The 14,248-nt window shown below is 34.6% G+C and overlaps 1 long non-coding RNA gene and 1 pseudogene across 2 annotated transcripts; both read right to left on the reverse strand.

The window, feature by feature from the left end:
• Window positions 1–931: 931 nt before the first annotated feature.
• Window positions 932–4,787, reverse strand: LOC110942349. Of its 2 annotated transcripts, XR_002594769.2 has the most exons (8): window positions 4,402–4,787; window positions 4,243–4,318; window positions 4,100–4,146; window positions 3,609–3,712; window positions 3,428–3,509; window positions 2,578–2,662; window positions 2,345–2,407; window positions 932–1,286 (listed from the first exon to the last, which is right to left on the reverse strand). It is a non-coding gene; the product is annotated as an uncharacterized LOC110942349 (long non-coding RNA). The 2 variants fall into 2 exon arrangements; XR_002594768.2 differs by lacking the exon at window positions 2,345–2,407 and having other exon boundaries at window positions 4,402–4,784.
• A 7,898-nt stretch (window positions 4,788–12,685) lies between these two features.
• Window positions 12,686–13,203, reverse strand: LOC110944192 (annotated as a pseudogene).
• Between the last annotated feature and the right edge of the window lie 1,045 nt (window positions 13,204–14,248).

Below are 14,248 nucleotides of genomic sequence, written 5' to 3' on the forward strand. Positions count from 1 at the left end.
TACATACATACATACATACATACATACATACATACATACATACATACATACATACATACATACATACATACATACATACATACATACATACATACATACATACATACAACATACATACATACATACATACATACATACATACATACATACATACATACATACATACATACATACATACATACATACATACATACATACATACATACATACATACATACATACATACATACATACATACATACATACATACATACATACATACATACATACATACATACATACATACATACATACATACATACATACATACATACATACATACATACATACATACATACATACATACATACATACATACATACATACATACATACATACATACATACATACATACATACATACATACATACATACATACATACATACATACATACATACATACATACATACATACATACATACATACATACATACATACATACATACATACATACATACATACATACATACATACATACATACATACATACATACATACATACATACATACATACATACATACATACATACATACATACATACATACATACATACATACATACATACATACATACATACATACATACATACATACATACATACATACATACATACATACATACATACATACATACATACACCCTTATTCAAGCTCTTATATACCTCTCACATTCACATAAGATTTTAATAACAAAATCCTATACACAAACATCCTTATATATATATATATATATATATATATATATATATATATATATATATAGTGGAGGGTTCAAATGAGAAGAAATTTTTTGTAAAAAGAAAAAAGAAGAAATTTCAACCAATAGGAATGCTTCATTAGACTTCATTTAATATTTGTACTTAATGTAACTATAAGGGCATACTAGTAAACTTACATACATCATTAATTGGTAGTTTCATCTTCAATAACTAACTATATTAAACTAGAATTAGTACCCGCCGCATTTGCGGCGGGGCACGAAAGCTAGCTACATAAGTTGTACAAACGTCGCTAAATCAAATGCTGTGTTTACAAGTTATGTTACTACAAAAAATTGTACAAAACTCAACATGTTGAAGCAAAAAATTCATGCTGCAATATTCCGTATTACTACTGATAAACTTATCATTGAATGGCTAGATATTTTGAAGTCGCATACTTAATTCTCTAAAGCGTCCTAACTTGTGTTAACAAATGACGCTCTAAAAGCTTGTTTCCTTGCTTGTCCAGCTACAGAAGAAGTATCCTGGGAAAAAAATAGTTATTTGAATATTTAGTAGCAATGGAAAAAATAGTCATATCATGATTTATAGCTTTTATTGAATTTATATATAAGCCAAATTAAGACATTTGTTTAGTTACCCCATGCATTCTTAAAAAAAGGGTAATTACACGGTACCCCCGACCGCGGGAGGGTTCTCCCTCCCCAACAGGATAGCCCCATACCTAACTGGCGGAGAATCCCCAGCCATCGAATGGACCATAGGTTTTTGGTAATTGACCGGAGTCGAACCCGGGTCCCCACGATTTGTGTGGGTGAGGCTGGCCACTGGGCTGACATCCACTGGTTACCCCATGCATTCTTTCAAACATGACAATGATCTTTTCACGTTTCCTAAGTCTAGGCTAATTATTGTCACCATCAAATTAATGTTTCCTATAACTTCTCTTTCCTGGTCATAAGATATATAAATACAATTATAGGTGTAATATGTTCATTAGAGGTCAAATCACTCATGGGTACCAGAATTGTTTTGAAACATACCAATTTCCTCCTATTGTTTGTATATGATGAAGTAAAAGTAAATTATAGACACACTTACAAAAGCAGAAACATCAACATATAGAAGTTGGTAATTTTGACCCATCAACTCATATTCAGGTGAATTCACATTATGCTTTATCTCATAACGCCCTATTATGCTTGGGTCGAAACGGGCAGGTTGGTTTGACGTTGAACACTAATACTGTTTGTCTATCTTTTTAAAATATTAGTAAATAAGTAAGGCACACAATACATTTAACCAATTCACCCTAATAACGCCCTAATACTGTTTGTCTATCTTTTTAACGCCCTAATACTATTGTCTATCTTTTTAAAATATTTAGTATATAAGTAAATAGCAACCCAATGTTTTACGAAATTGTATGCATTTACAAACACTTAAGATCATCTTCAGCTCGTTATACCAATTCACCCGCAGTTAACATATTTCATTTTTAGAAAATTATTTCATTTGACCCATTTTAGATTACAAAAAAAAGTGAATAGACTCATTCATAAGTAAATGGGTAAATTTTCACCTTCAGTGCATGTGCATATCAAAGGCCAAAAGCAGAAACTTAGAAGAGGAAAAATTGTCACCCCTGGTGCACGCACATATGCTTAAAGGCCAAGAATGGAAACTTAAAAGAAGCATTTCATTAAGGCTAGAATATAACATGTAACAATAAGACTTTCCATTAATAGAAAGTAACAATATTAACAGCCTAAACATGACTTGATAAACAAAATGATTCAAAAAGAATATGCTTACCCCTGTTCTTTGTCGGTTCAACCCACCACTTATGGCAATTAGTAGATAATCATTTGAAAGTCGTTGATGTGTAGCAGGCTAGCAGCTGCATACAATAAATTTAGAGTTCAAGAAAATGTTGAATACCAAAGATACAATAACTTGAAAATGTTCACTTTAAAAAGGATGAAGTGGAATTCCCATGTTGGCATGCTAGCGTAAACACTAAAAGACGTGAGGCTGTGGGTGAGAGGTAAGAACTTCATGTAATGTGCATGTGGCGTTGCTCTATGTGCAACCATAAGGTGCATCTCTATCCTCTCTTTTACATATCATCCTTTTATAATAGTTTTAAAAATATCGTTTAGCAAGAAAGCAAGTAGTTACAAAGAAGTCAGTGTGGTTATCTTGAATGGTTTGTTTTGTCTGGTTAATCTCGGGTTGCTTTAGTTAGAATTTGACTAATCAAATAATCTAATAATCAAATCATTCAACCAATTACTAAATAACTAACACTCAAAAATCTCAAATATAATTTTATAAAACTACGTTCCAATTTACCAATTCCTACACTCAAATATTTTGCTCTAGTTAACATTTAATTCATCCTCATTTTAATCACTAAGCATATCATATTAACAATCATTTTAATCAAATCATCAAGAAACATTCATATACCGTTCAGTTGACCAAAAACGTAACTGAGGAAACAATCCAATTGAAAACAATGAACCGCGGCAGAATCGTTACTCGTTAATGACAGTATGAACACATACCAGAACCATAACAGATAAAAAATTCACGAAAAACAACCCGATCGAATGAAAGGCTAACGAAAAACATAGATCTATAACAGATTGGAGAAACTAACCTTGCAAACGTATGTTGTTTTTTATTTACAACGGCAGGTAGTTCCTTCAAGTTTTTTCAGCCGATTTCAACAGATAAGGCTCCTAATTCACAATTCAAAACATCAAAATTATATTCATAAACAACATCAGAACACTTAGCTTCTTCTATTTGAACAATTATTGAGTGGAATTCGAACTTACTGTGTGTGGAGTTGGATGCAAAGGCCGAACGAACCTATCGATTCTTCACTGTAACTGTATTTCGAAAACTGCTCACATGCTTCTTCACCTCCTCGAGAACGAACCTATATCACGGATGTATTAACAAACAGGCACTTCTTTCTAAACACTTCAATACTATTAATAATCTAGAATGTAACAAAAAATCAAACTTTTACAACAAAAATTCCACTTGAAACATCGGATAATATATATCACCTCAGATAAACATCGCAAGAAGTTCTAATATATCATGTAACAACAACGTGTGATCTCAACTCGATGCCGTTTTTCTAAATCCGTGAAGTAAATATAACCAAAGATAAAACAAATAAGAGTACAAAATCCATAGGTACCTACACTATTCTTACTTAACAACAAACTGAATCCCAACAAACAAAATAAAAAAATACCCAACATGTGTGATATTATTCTTCCACCCATTGTTTCTGTATATAATTTTTTTTTCATACCTTATTCCATTTTCTTGCTTGCATATACATTCTCGAAGACCGGAACACTGAGAATTCAAAAAGAGTAAGCACAAACAAATTTATGAACAACTAATTTTTAATAATGAAAGTAAAAATAACTAATTTAAAGAAAGAAACATTACTTGTGGGGGGTGCACCTGCTAGTTAGATCAAACATAAAAGAAACTTTTATCAACTGCATTAATTCCGTGCAAAGACCTAATTAGAATAAGAAGAAACTTTGTAAAATAACCATAAGTTACCAAAGACATGAAATTGGAAGTCGGATTTGGAAGGGATACCGATCAGAGCAAGAAAAGTAAGAAGATGAACCACATGTAGAGCAAAAAGAAAGACAAATCCGTAGACTGAAATCGTGACCTACGAAGCTATGGTGGTCATCTCCGTGCTTCTTGTGGTCTGGTACACAGTGGCTAAGATGCTTCTGGTGGTCGCCGCCGTGCTTTTTGTCGTCGTCGGATCGAGGAAACCGGGCGGTAAACCGACGCCGTTTCCAGATGGATTTGATGGAATTAGGGCTTGGTTGGATGAAAGAGACTAAGGACTGTTCTTGATTTGGGGATCTGGTGCTGGATATCGTGATTAGGGGAATGAAATTGGAAGTTTGTGGTATGGTGGGAGGACAACACGCGTCGTAAGGAGCAGAAATGTGGCAGGGCAGGAAGAAAATACAACCAACATAGCAATTAGTACACCTCACATATACACATAACACACTTTAAGCATGCAGTACAACCACTCAATGCCTATTTGTGTTGCAAATTTATAATGTATAATTTGTAACTTAATTTTAAGATATATATTTTTCACAAAAAAATAAAAATAACAATTCATTTATAGTGTAGGATAAATACGAGGCGTGTAGGATAAATTACGAGTTGTGTAGGATAAATTTCAATATGTGTAGGATAAATTCCGAAATGTGTAGGATAACTTTTGATGTTTGTAGGCAAAAATATTTAGTGTGAAGGATTATAGTTTTAATGAGTAATTAATTAGTCAAACATAATAATAAACGAGATGAGAAAGAAACTATTTAATGTTTTACAATTATACCCTTTTATTCTTTTTCTTCTCAATAAAATTTTCTTCTCAAATGAACCTCCCCCTATATATATATATATATATATATATATATATATATATATATATATATATATATATATATATATATATATATATATATATATAGGTAGAGGATTCTGTAAAAAAAGCCTAAAGTGTGAGAAGGGTAAGAAAGAATCTTAGCCATTAGATCTTTTGATCTAATGGTTGAGATTAATAGGGACCAAATTGTAAAATATTTTCATTAATTTGGACTGATTTGAAATATCTAGGGGCAATATAGTCTTTTAAACCCACTAGAAATTAGGTAATGCATATGTAACTTCCCCCGTCTTTTTTAAACGTCAATAACTTTTTATACGTAACTTTAAAAAAAAAAAAATTATACCATAATAACGAGCGTTTTTTTATCTTTAATATGAGTACCATGTTGCTATACTTATATAGAGAAAAAAATATGTTTCGATCAGATGTTTAGTCAATGAATGGTGTTATATACTTGCTGAATGGTGTTATATACTTACTGAATGGTTTATATACTTACTGAATGGTGTTATATACTTGCTGAATGATGTTATATACTTACTGAATGGTGTTATATACTTGCTAAAGGTGTTATATACTTGCTGAATGGTGTTATATACTTACTAAATGATGTTATATACTTCCTAAATGGTGTTATATACTTACTAAATGGTGTTATATACTTGCTGAATGGTGTTATATACTTACTAAATGATGTTATATACTTGCTGAATGGTGTTATGTACTTCTATAATTAAGGTGACGGTTATGGAAAGTTTTTAATTAATTGAATTAATGATAAAATTACTTGTTTACCATTTTCAATTAATTTAGATCTAATGGCTGAGATTCTTTCTTACCTTTCTCACACTTTTGGTCTTTTTTACAATAACCTTACCCTATATATATATATATATATATATATATATATATATATATGCCTCATACGTGCAACCTACGTGCATGCACATTTTTAGTCATGCTTACCTATGGATTCCGTCACTAACATGTAGTTAGATCTATACACATACATGTTTCCAACTTATTTCGTTCTCACACATACTTATATACATGGCCACCGCACTTCAAATACACTCTACAATGAATTTGGGTACTTTTCGGGAGCTTAACAACCTACGTGTATGTCTCATATTTATTTTACATGTATTGAAAGGCTTAACTGCATAATATAACACTACACATCAGGCTACACCATATAATTCTTATTAGATGAAACAAAGATAAAACAAACATAGTGTAACGAAATGTTCACACTCATAGAGACAAGGAACCATGACCCTCTCAATTTTTTGTGTAATCAGAATTAGTCATAAGTTATACAAAACAAGACACAGTTCGGCCCAAATGTAAACGAAATTACATTTGTATGATGTATCCATCGAATAATTTATTAGGTAATCAATTGTGGGTGTAGATCATGTAAAAAAGTTATACAAATTGTATTTTAGTCTTGATTATTCGACAATAACACACGACAATGCATAATTCGTGGATGTATAATATTCTACAACCGTCTTAAGACTTAAACACAAAAGGCTAAGATACAACCAATGACAAACACTAAAACACACCACATTTACATATTATAAATTATTGCATAGATGTGTTGTACCCTATGCTTTTGAGGTTTTTCAAAAAAAAAAAAAAATTGACATTACACTTTTAACCCCCAACTCTTTGTTTTTGTTTTTACTTTCAACCAAAAGTTTTCATTCTTTTCAATTTATCCTCACAACTTTTTTACTTTCAACTTTGTTCCCCTATACTTTATATACTCCTCAAATTCTTTCGTTTTATGTTTCATTCTAAATTTTACGAGTTAACTCGGCACAACGTACGTGTGTGGTTCAACATTTTTACCTTTTGTTTTATACTACGCTCTAAATTTTGTGAGTTAACATGGTGCAACGGTGCTTGTGTGTTACATCTTCTATTTTTTCCTGTTTGATAGGTTTTGTCGCAACGTGCGGGTCCTAAATCGACTTAGTTATTATTTTTTATGTTTTACGTTTCAGTCTAATTTCTCCGCATTAACACGCCACAACTTCAGTGTTGGTGGTCGCTGGTGGTTGTGTGGCATTAATGCTATTTATCACGGTTTTACGCCCCCGCCGCAACGCCGGGGACTTAATACTAGCTGTAACAATTTGACTAGGACGAGGAAACAATCCCTCTTTTTATTGAGGAAAAAAAAATTAAAAGTTTAAGTTTTGCTTAGCATATATCGGTGTGGTCTCGTCTGTTTTTTGGTAATGTATTCTCATGGTTTAATCAGAGAATCGGCTAAGGATGCGGTTTATTTTCAACCAGTTAATTCCTGGAATAATTATCACATTATTCGCTTTTTACAAATTAGGTTTCTTTCAATCATGTGTCCGGTTTTAAATCATTACAGCTTAGACCGTGTGTAGTGGGCTAACACCTTGGTCTAGTTAGCATAATGAGGGTGTTAAGCATGGGTGCCAAAGAGACAGGGTGTGACCAAGGTAACATGCGTGAGGGGATAAGAACATGGGGTGCAACTCCAAAACCAATCATGCGCGTGCACACACAAAGACACTTAATTTTTAATTTTACATTTTATTTAAATGTAACCATCACACACTAGGGAGAAATTGAGTGGTAGCTTCTCTGGTAGTGACGCGACAGTCACTTTTTCATTTTTTAGTTAAACCATTATACCCAATCTTATAATAATGCCAAAATCGTATTAGTGGTTTTAGTTTCGCGTAATATGAAGCTCGAAGATTTGTATGGATCAAGAATGTGGTTCTCACCGGTGGGCCCAACCCAACCACCTTCCACTTAGACCGTGCAGTATGGGTTCAAGAAGAGAACGGGAAGGCTGAGTTGGAGCATTTTGCCGATGGGGGATACTACATCTCCGAATGTAGTTTCGGTGCCCAAAGGGAATTTCCGTTGATCTCCCCAAGCATTTGTGTGAGTAGTTTATTTGTTTTTCTTTTTTGTTTTTATTTTGTTTTTCTAATGCTTTGTTTCTTTGTTGAAGTTATGGAAGAAGAAGAAAGGTTTTTTTTTTTTTTTTTTTTTTTTTTTTTTTGCAGGTTTTAATAAAGGGGAAGAATGGTTTTTTTTTTTTTTTTTTTTTTTTTTTTTTTTTTCATTTTAAGGTTTTATCCCTTAAGTTTGTTTTTTAACTTGCCAATCCCTCAAATTTGTTTTACTTTTAAATAATACACCTTAGAATTTGATTTTAATTTAAAAAACCCCCTCAAATTTGTTTTTGGTAATATATGTTAATGTTTTAAATTATTAAATTAAAAGTATGTTTAGTGATTTTTATTTTAACAAAATATATTCAATAAAAAATATAAAAAAATGGAAGGGGGAAGAAGGAAACCGCACCCCTACTTTGGGGAAGGAGCTGAGGTGGAAGGGTATGGAGATGTGGCGCTGAGGTGGACAAGGGGGAATATATCCCATCCCCCTTAGACCACACAGTATGGACGTGGATTTGTGGCGTTTAGGACACTCTATGTTGTACACACCACACCGCACACGACGTTGTTATCGGCGTTGTTTAGTAGGCTGGAGGATTTCCGCCGGCGTGGAAGGGCAAGTGGGTGCAACGTGGCGTGCTACTATTGAAAGTGGTAAGTAGCCGTTGCCCCAACGGCTAGTAAAAAAATAAAAATTTACTCTTCTCATATATAATACACTACTTCTATTGTTTTAAAAGCATAATCTCTCAACCCATCTATCACTTCTATTACATGTCAAAACACCCTTTCAAAAAACACTCTGAAAATGTCAGGGTTATTCCATGGAGCATAGAAGAGGACACATTGCGTTATGCGAATCCTGGGTCGTGGCGGTGAACAGTCACGAGGCTCCGTTACCCGCATCTTTGTTTTGGGATCGAGTTTACCCTGATCCTAATCCCTCTTTATATATGTGCTAATTTCAAAGTTCAAACTCTTTTGCTATTAATGTACTCAGACGAAATAAAAATAGCTATAAAAGGCTTTAAATATTTTCTTGGAGAGTTAACTGACAGTTAGAAGTGTGCATTTTTGGTTTCCGTATTACAAATTGACTATAATTGTGTTTAAATAGGTTTCTTTATTACTCGAGTGACGGTAATTGTGTTAAAAGAACCGGGTTGGGCCCGTCAAATCGATTTACAACCCAACCTTATGCACTAAAAAAACAGGTTTGGGCCCGCCAAATCGGTTCACAACCTGACCTTATACGCCAAAAACATCAATTTGGGCCAAACCAGTTTGAGTCATGAGCCAACCTAGTGGATCACTAATGATTGAAATCATGCACAAGGGATCAATGGCCATCAACAAATCATTATCCTCGTAAAAAAAAAAAAAGAAAAATCCCCATATAAGTAGTTGATGTGCACAAAATGCAACATATAAATTACATCAATTGTGGCATAAAACTAACCCTTTTTTAGTACTAATGTTGGAAAAAGTGTGCTTTTGTCTTCCTTTTGTATTTTCAGGATTAAATGAGCTCAAATGAACAAAAGAAGCAAAAAGGCAGCTAAATCTGACATAAATACAAGAAAAGGAACAAACGTGGCATGCCCGACCTCCCGACAACATCTTCCCAAGCAAAACAAGAAGACAGAAGACTGAACACGCCCCGTGCTCAGTGAGCACGGGGGCATGCACAAGTGTAAGAAGAAAAGACAAAGTGGTAGAAGCTTCTATTGCCCACCACGCGGCCGTGCTCAGCGGACACGGGGCCGTGGTCAACTATAAGATTCGCAAAATCTAGGCAAATCTTGATAGTACAGATATGCTTCTGCACACGGGGTCGTGCTCAGCGGACACGGGGGCGTGGTCAACTATTGCAAATGCATTTAATGAAATTGCAATTAATGAATGAAGAGAGAGAGAGAGTCGGATGGACATGGGGCCGTGCCCGAGCTTCTGTTCAGCCTATAAATAGGAGTGCTTAGAGCTCTTGCAACTCATCACTTGGCACACCATCTCTCTCACACTTCACCCACCACCATCACAACACCATCATCCACCACCATCATCCATTGTCCATCATAGAGTGTGTGAGTCGTCTCGGGATCCAAGATTGATTGTAAGAGTTCTTGACAATCAAAGGCCATGTTTGCCTAAGTCTCTTACATCACTTGGTGAAGACAACTGTTTAGTGTAATACTTTTTATTTTTAATCTTTTGCACATTTTAATTGGTTTTGTATTAATGACTTTAATTATTAGTTTCTTATGTTGAAGGTGATTCTTCCTTATCGTTTGTCTGTGGTGTCTTGTCATTATTTTACTGTCTATATAAAATAAAAGATTTTCACCATTCATATCTCCACGGTCTATATGGAGGTATGTTGGCTACCTGGTTGGGGGTTAAAGGAACGGTTTGGTTAGAGTCTCGCCATTGTTCAGTGTATAGATCCTGCAAAGGACCTGGGTCAAATTTAGTAGGACTTCCTTCAATACCCAACGGTATTAGATGGCGTGGGTCCAAACTCTTTGATCCCCTCATAAGTTAAACTACTATTAAAACTTTAACCCGGCTACTTAGGACTGTATCCCTGCTGACTCAGACTACTTAGTCGAGGGTAACGTCGCCTTCAAAAGAGGGGCCTACCACATTATGCATTAATAACTTAATTAATTATCTTTCAATAATCCGACCCTTTAGGATTGTATCCTTGCTGACTCAAACTACTGGGTTGAGGTTAACATCACCTTCAAAAGAGGGGCCTACTACAATAACTAAGATAATCTCTTAAACAAGTGCAAAAGTGCGAAAATAATCAAAGGTTACACTACACACGAGTTGGATCCAAGTGATTCATCTTCTCTATCTGTTTTTATTTTTATTTTATTTTCAGCATTTTAGTTAGTTTTATTTTTCTAGTTTAAAACCTTTATCTAACATTTTGATTTGATTAGAAGTTCAGGATAAACCAGTACTAGAAGCTCTTGTGTCCTTGGACGACCTCGATATCTTACCAACACTATACTACGTCCATGACGGGTGCACTTGCCCATATGTGTGTTTAGTGTTAGTAAATATCGTGTTTATAAATTTAAAACTTGGCTAAAAAGTGTAAAAAGAGCTTAAAATATATACCTAATATATATAACACTTCACACGCATCAAGTTTTTGGCGCCGTTGCCGGGGACACAAGGATTTTAAGAAAGTTAGGAATCAGCGGCCTAATCATTTTTTTCTATTTTATTTTGATTTTTTTTAGGATTTTCTTAATTTTTTCAGCTTCTGCAAAACTCAGCACGGGCCGTGCCCGCTGAACACGCCCCGTGCCCAATCATTAGAACTGGCAATCCTGTTTTAAGTCAGACAGTAAGCTGAACACGGGGCCGTGCCCAAGATTCAGTTACTGAAAACAGAACCGTAAGATTCCGACGGTTGGTAATTTCTGACACAACAATGAGTGATAATGATATTTTTTACTTTCGGCACTCTTATGGTACGTGGTGTCAATTATGTGGAGGCGGTCATAAAGAATTAGAATGCTATTTTCTAAACTATATGCCCCACTATATAGACCCATCGTTTTCCTGTAGCCTTAAGAGGGGCGAAAGTAAAAATAATCCTTATCTCTCCCTCGAATGCGCCCAACCGGACATTTAAAAAAAGTTGAAGACGTATGTATGTTACATTTTTTTCTCTAAATTCCATTAACTATTGTTGAAAACGGAATTGTATTAAAGAAGAGAGTATTTTTTGGTATCGTAAGTCATGCGAGTGCCAGCATCGTACTAGTACTATGACAAACTGAACCCGCTCTGATTGAACATTGTATCAATATTACTGAACCTTCATTTTTTAGTTTTCTTTTTCGGTTGCTATAGTGAGTTTTGGTATCATAACGAACCAAACTAACACGAATAAAGTTCCTGTCACGAAGCGCGAGGAATCCCCCTAGTTACGTACAATGATAAATGTGAAACTATTTTTCTCTTATATGTGATTAAAATTTAGGGTAAATTACTTTTTGAGTCCCTGTGTTTTATGGGTTTTAACCACTTGAGTCCAAAATCAAAATGTTTAACGCTCTGAGTCCATACAACCACTTTTCTTAACCATTTGAGTCTAAATTTCTAACAATGTTAGATTTTTTTGGTTAAAGTTTGTTAAATGACCAAATTACCCTTATAATTAAAAAATAAATAAAAAACTAATTTATTTTTAGTTTTCTCTTTCTCTCTCTTATACTCTATCACCATATCTGCATTTCTCTCTCTTTTATCTTTTATTCTCTCTATCTAAACCTAAACCACCTCCATCCCACCACCACACCTCCACCATCAATACCACCGTCGCCACTGCACCTTCACCGTCACCAACACCACTACACCGTCACCACCACAACATCCACCGCCGCTAGACCTCCACCATCAACACCACCGTCGCCACTGCACCTCCACCGTCACCATCACCACTACACCGTCACCACCACAACACCCACCACAGCTACACCTCCACCGTCACCACCATCACCGCTACACCTCCACCTTCACCACCATCACCACTACAAATCTCTACCTCATATAATATTACTAAACACAATCAACAATAACATAAACATCTAATAGAACATATACCTAGCAAATAATCACAATTCTCAACTTCCTTCCGAACAACATCCAAAACCGAGTCAATCAACTTCGCACCTTCGGTATAATGACCTTTTGCCAAATTATTACCGGCACCGGACTGCCCAAACACAAAGTTATCCAGCCAGAAAATCTGGTCGTACGCTCCATCTGAGATTGTCCATCGTTCTTGGCTCCAGATCCATAAGCACGACGTGTGGAACAAACCTCCGTCACTAGCCCCATTGTAGTACACATTAATCCTCTCGAGCTGCAGCTCAGAATGGTGTACTTTCCAGTCAAATCGATACCGTGTTCTGCACAAACTACCTCCCAGAACTTTGCTCCGATCTGCTTTCCGCGTTGGCCACCTTGAATATGGAGAATCTCACGCATCTTCGCCAGTGCCGTAGATCGGAGTTGCAGGCTAGGGTTAGAGTTTTGACAAGAAGATAGTTATAGAGAAACAGAGGGTGCCGTAGATCAGAGTTGCAGGTTAGGGTTAGGGTTTTTACAAGAAGATAGTTATAGAGAAACAGAGAGAATGAATGAATGAATATGGTGGTGTTTATAGAGAGAGAAAGTGTGTGTAGGTGTGTGTTTTATTATATATATGTAATTATATATATATATATATGTATATATATTATATTAAAAGTTTATGCATTAAAGACTTGTTCCTTGTACTTATGTGCATATAAGACTTGTACTTTGTGTGTAAATGACCAAATTATCCTCATAGTTAACAGACTTGGTGGATGAAGTTAGAAATTGGACTCAAATGGTTAAGAAAAGTGGTTGTAGGGACTCAGTGCGTTAAACATTTTGATTTTGGACTCAAGTGGTTAAAACTCCTAAAACACAGGGACTCAAAAAGTAATTTACCCTAAAATTTAAAACCATAAGTAACTATAAAACAATAATGCCGTTCGAAAAAAAAAAGAAAAGAAAAGAAAAACTATAAAACAATAATAATAACAATAAAAAAAAATCTTTGAAAATCTTATGTATAATGGATATTTTGTCGTTCATAAGGAAATCAGAGAGAAATATTAAAGTAATCTATTTAAAGAACAACCATCTAAATCACGATAAAAAAATACTGATCTTGTTTCCTTTTTATCACGCAATTCCTCCCTGTATAAAATGAAGCCTATTTCAATCTAAACTTTGTTAAGTTTATTATTGTGCACTCAATATGGCTCAGCACGTTGACATGCCTGTTGAGCACAAGGAAAAAAGGTATGAAAGTAATTAAATTAGTTTTTATTATTTTGATAAGCTTCTTAATTATGTATGTATGTATGTCGTGGTCCGTGTGGTAAGTGGTGTACTCGATGAGAAAAAAGTTGGGAGTTCAAATCTAGCAAGTTAAAGGTTACTCTATTTATCATAGAAAATTTTTAAAAAATTATGTATTTGTTTGTAGGTTCATGGGATG

The sequence above is a fragment of the Helianthus annuus genome, chromosome 5 (genome assembly GCF_002127325.2).
Source record: "Helianthus annuus cultivar XRQ/B chromosome 5, HanXRQr2.0-SUNRISE, whole genome shotgun sequence".
NCBI classification, from domain to species: Eukaryota; Viridiplantae; Streptophyta; class Magnoliopsida; order Asterales; family Asteraceae; genus Helianthus; species Helianthus annuus.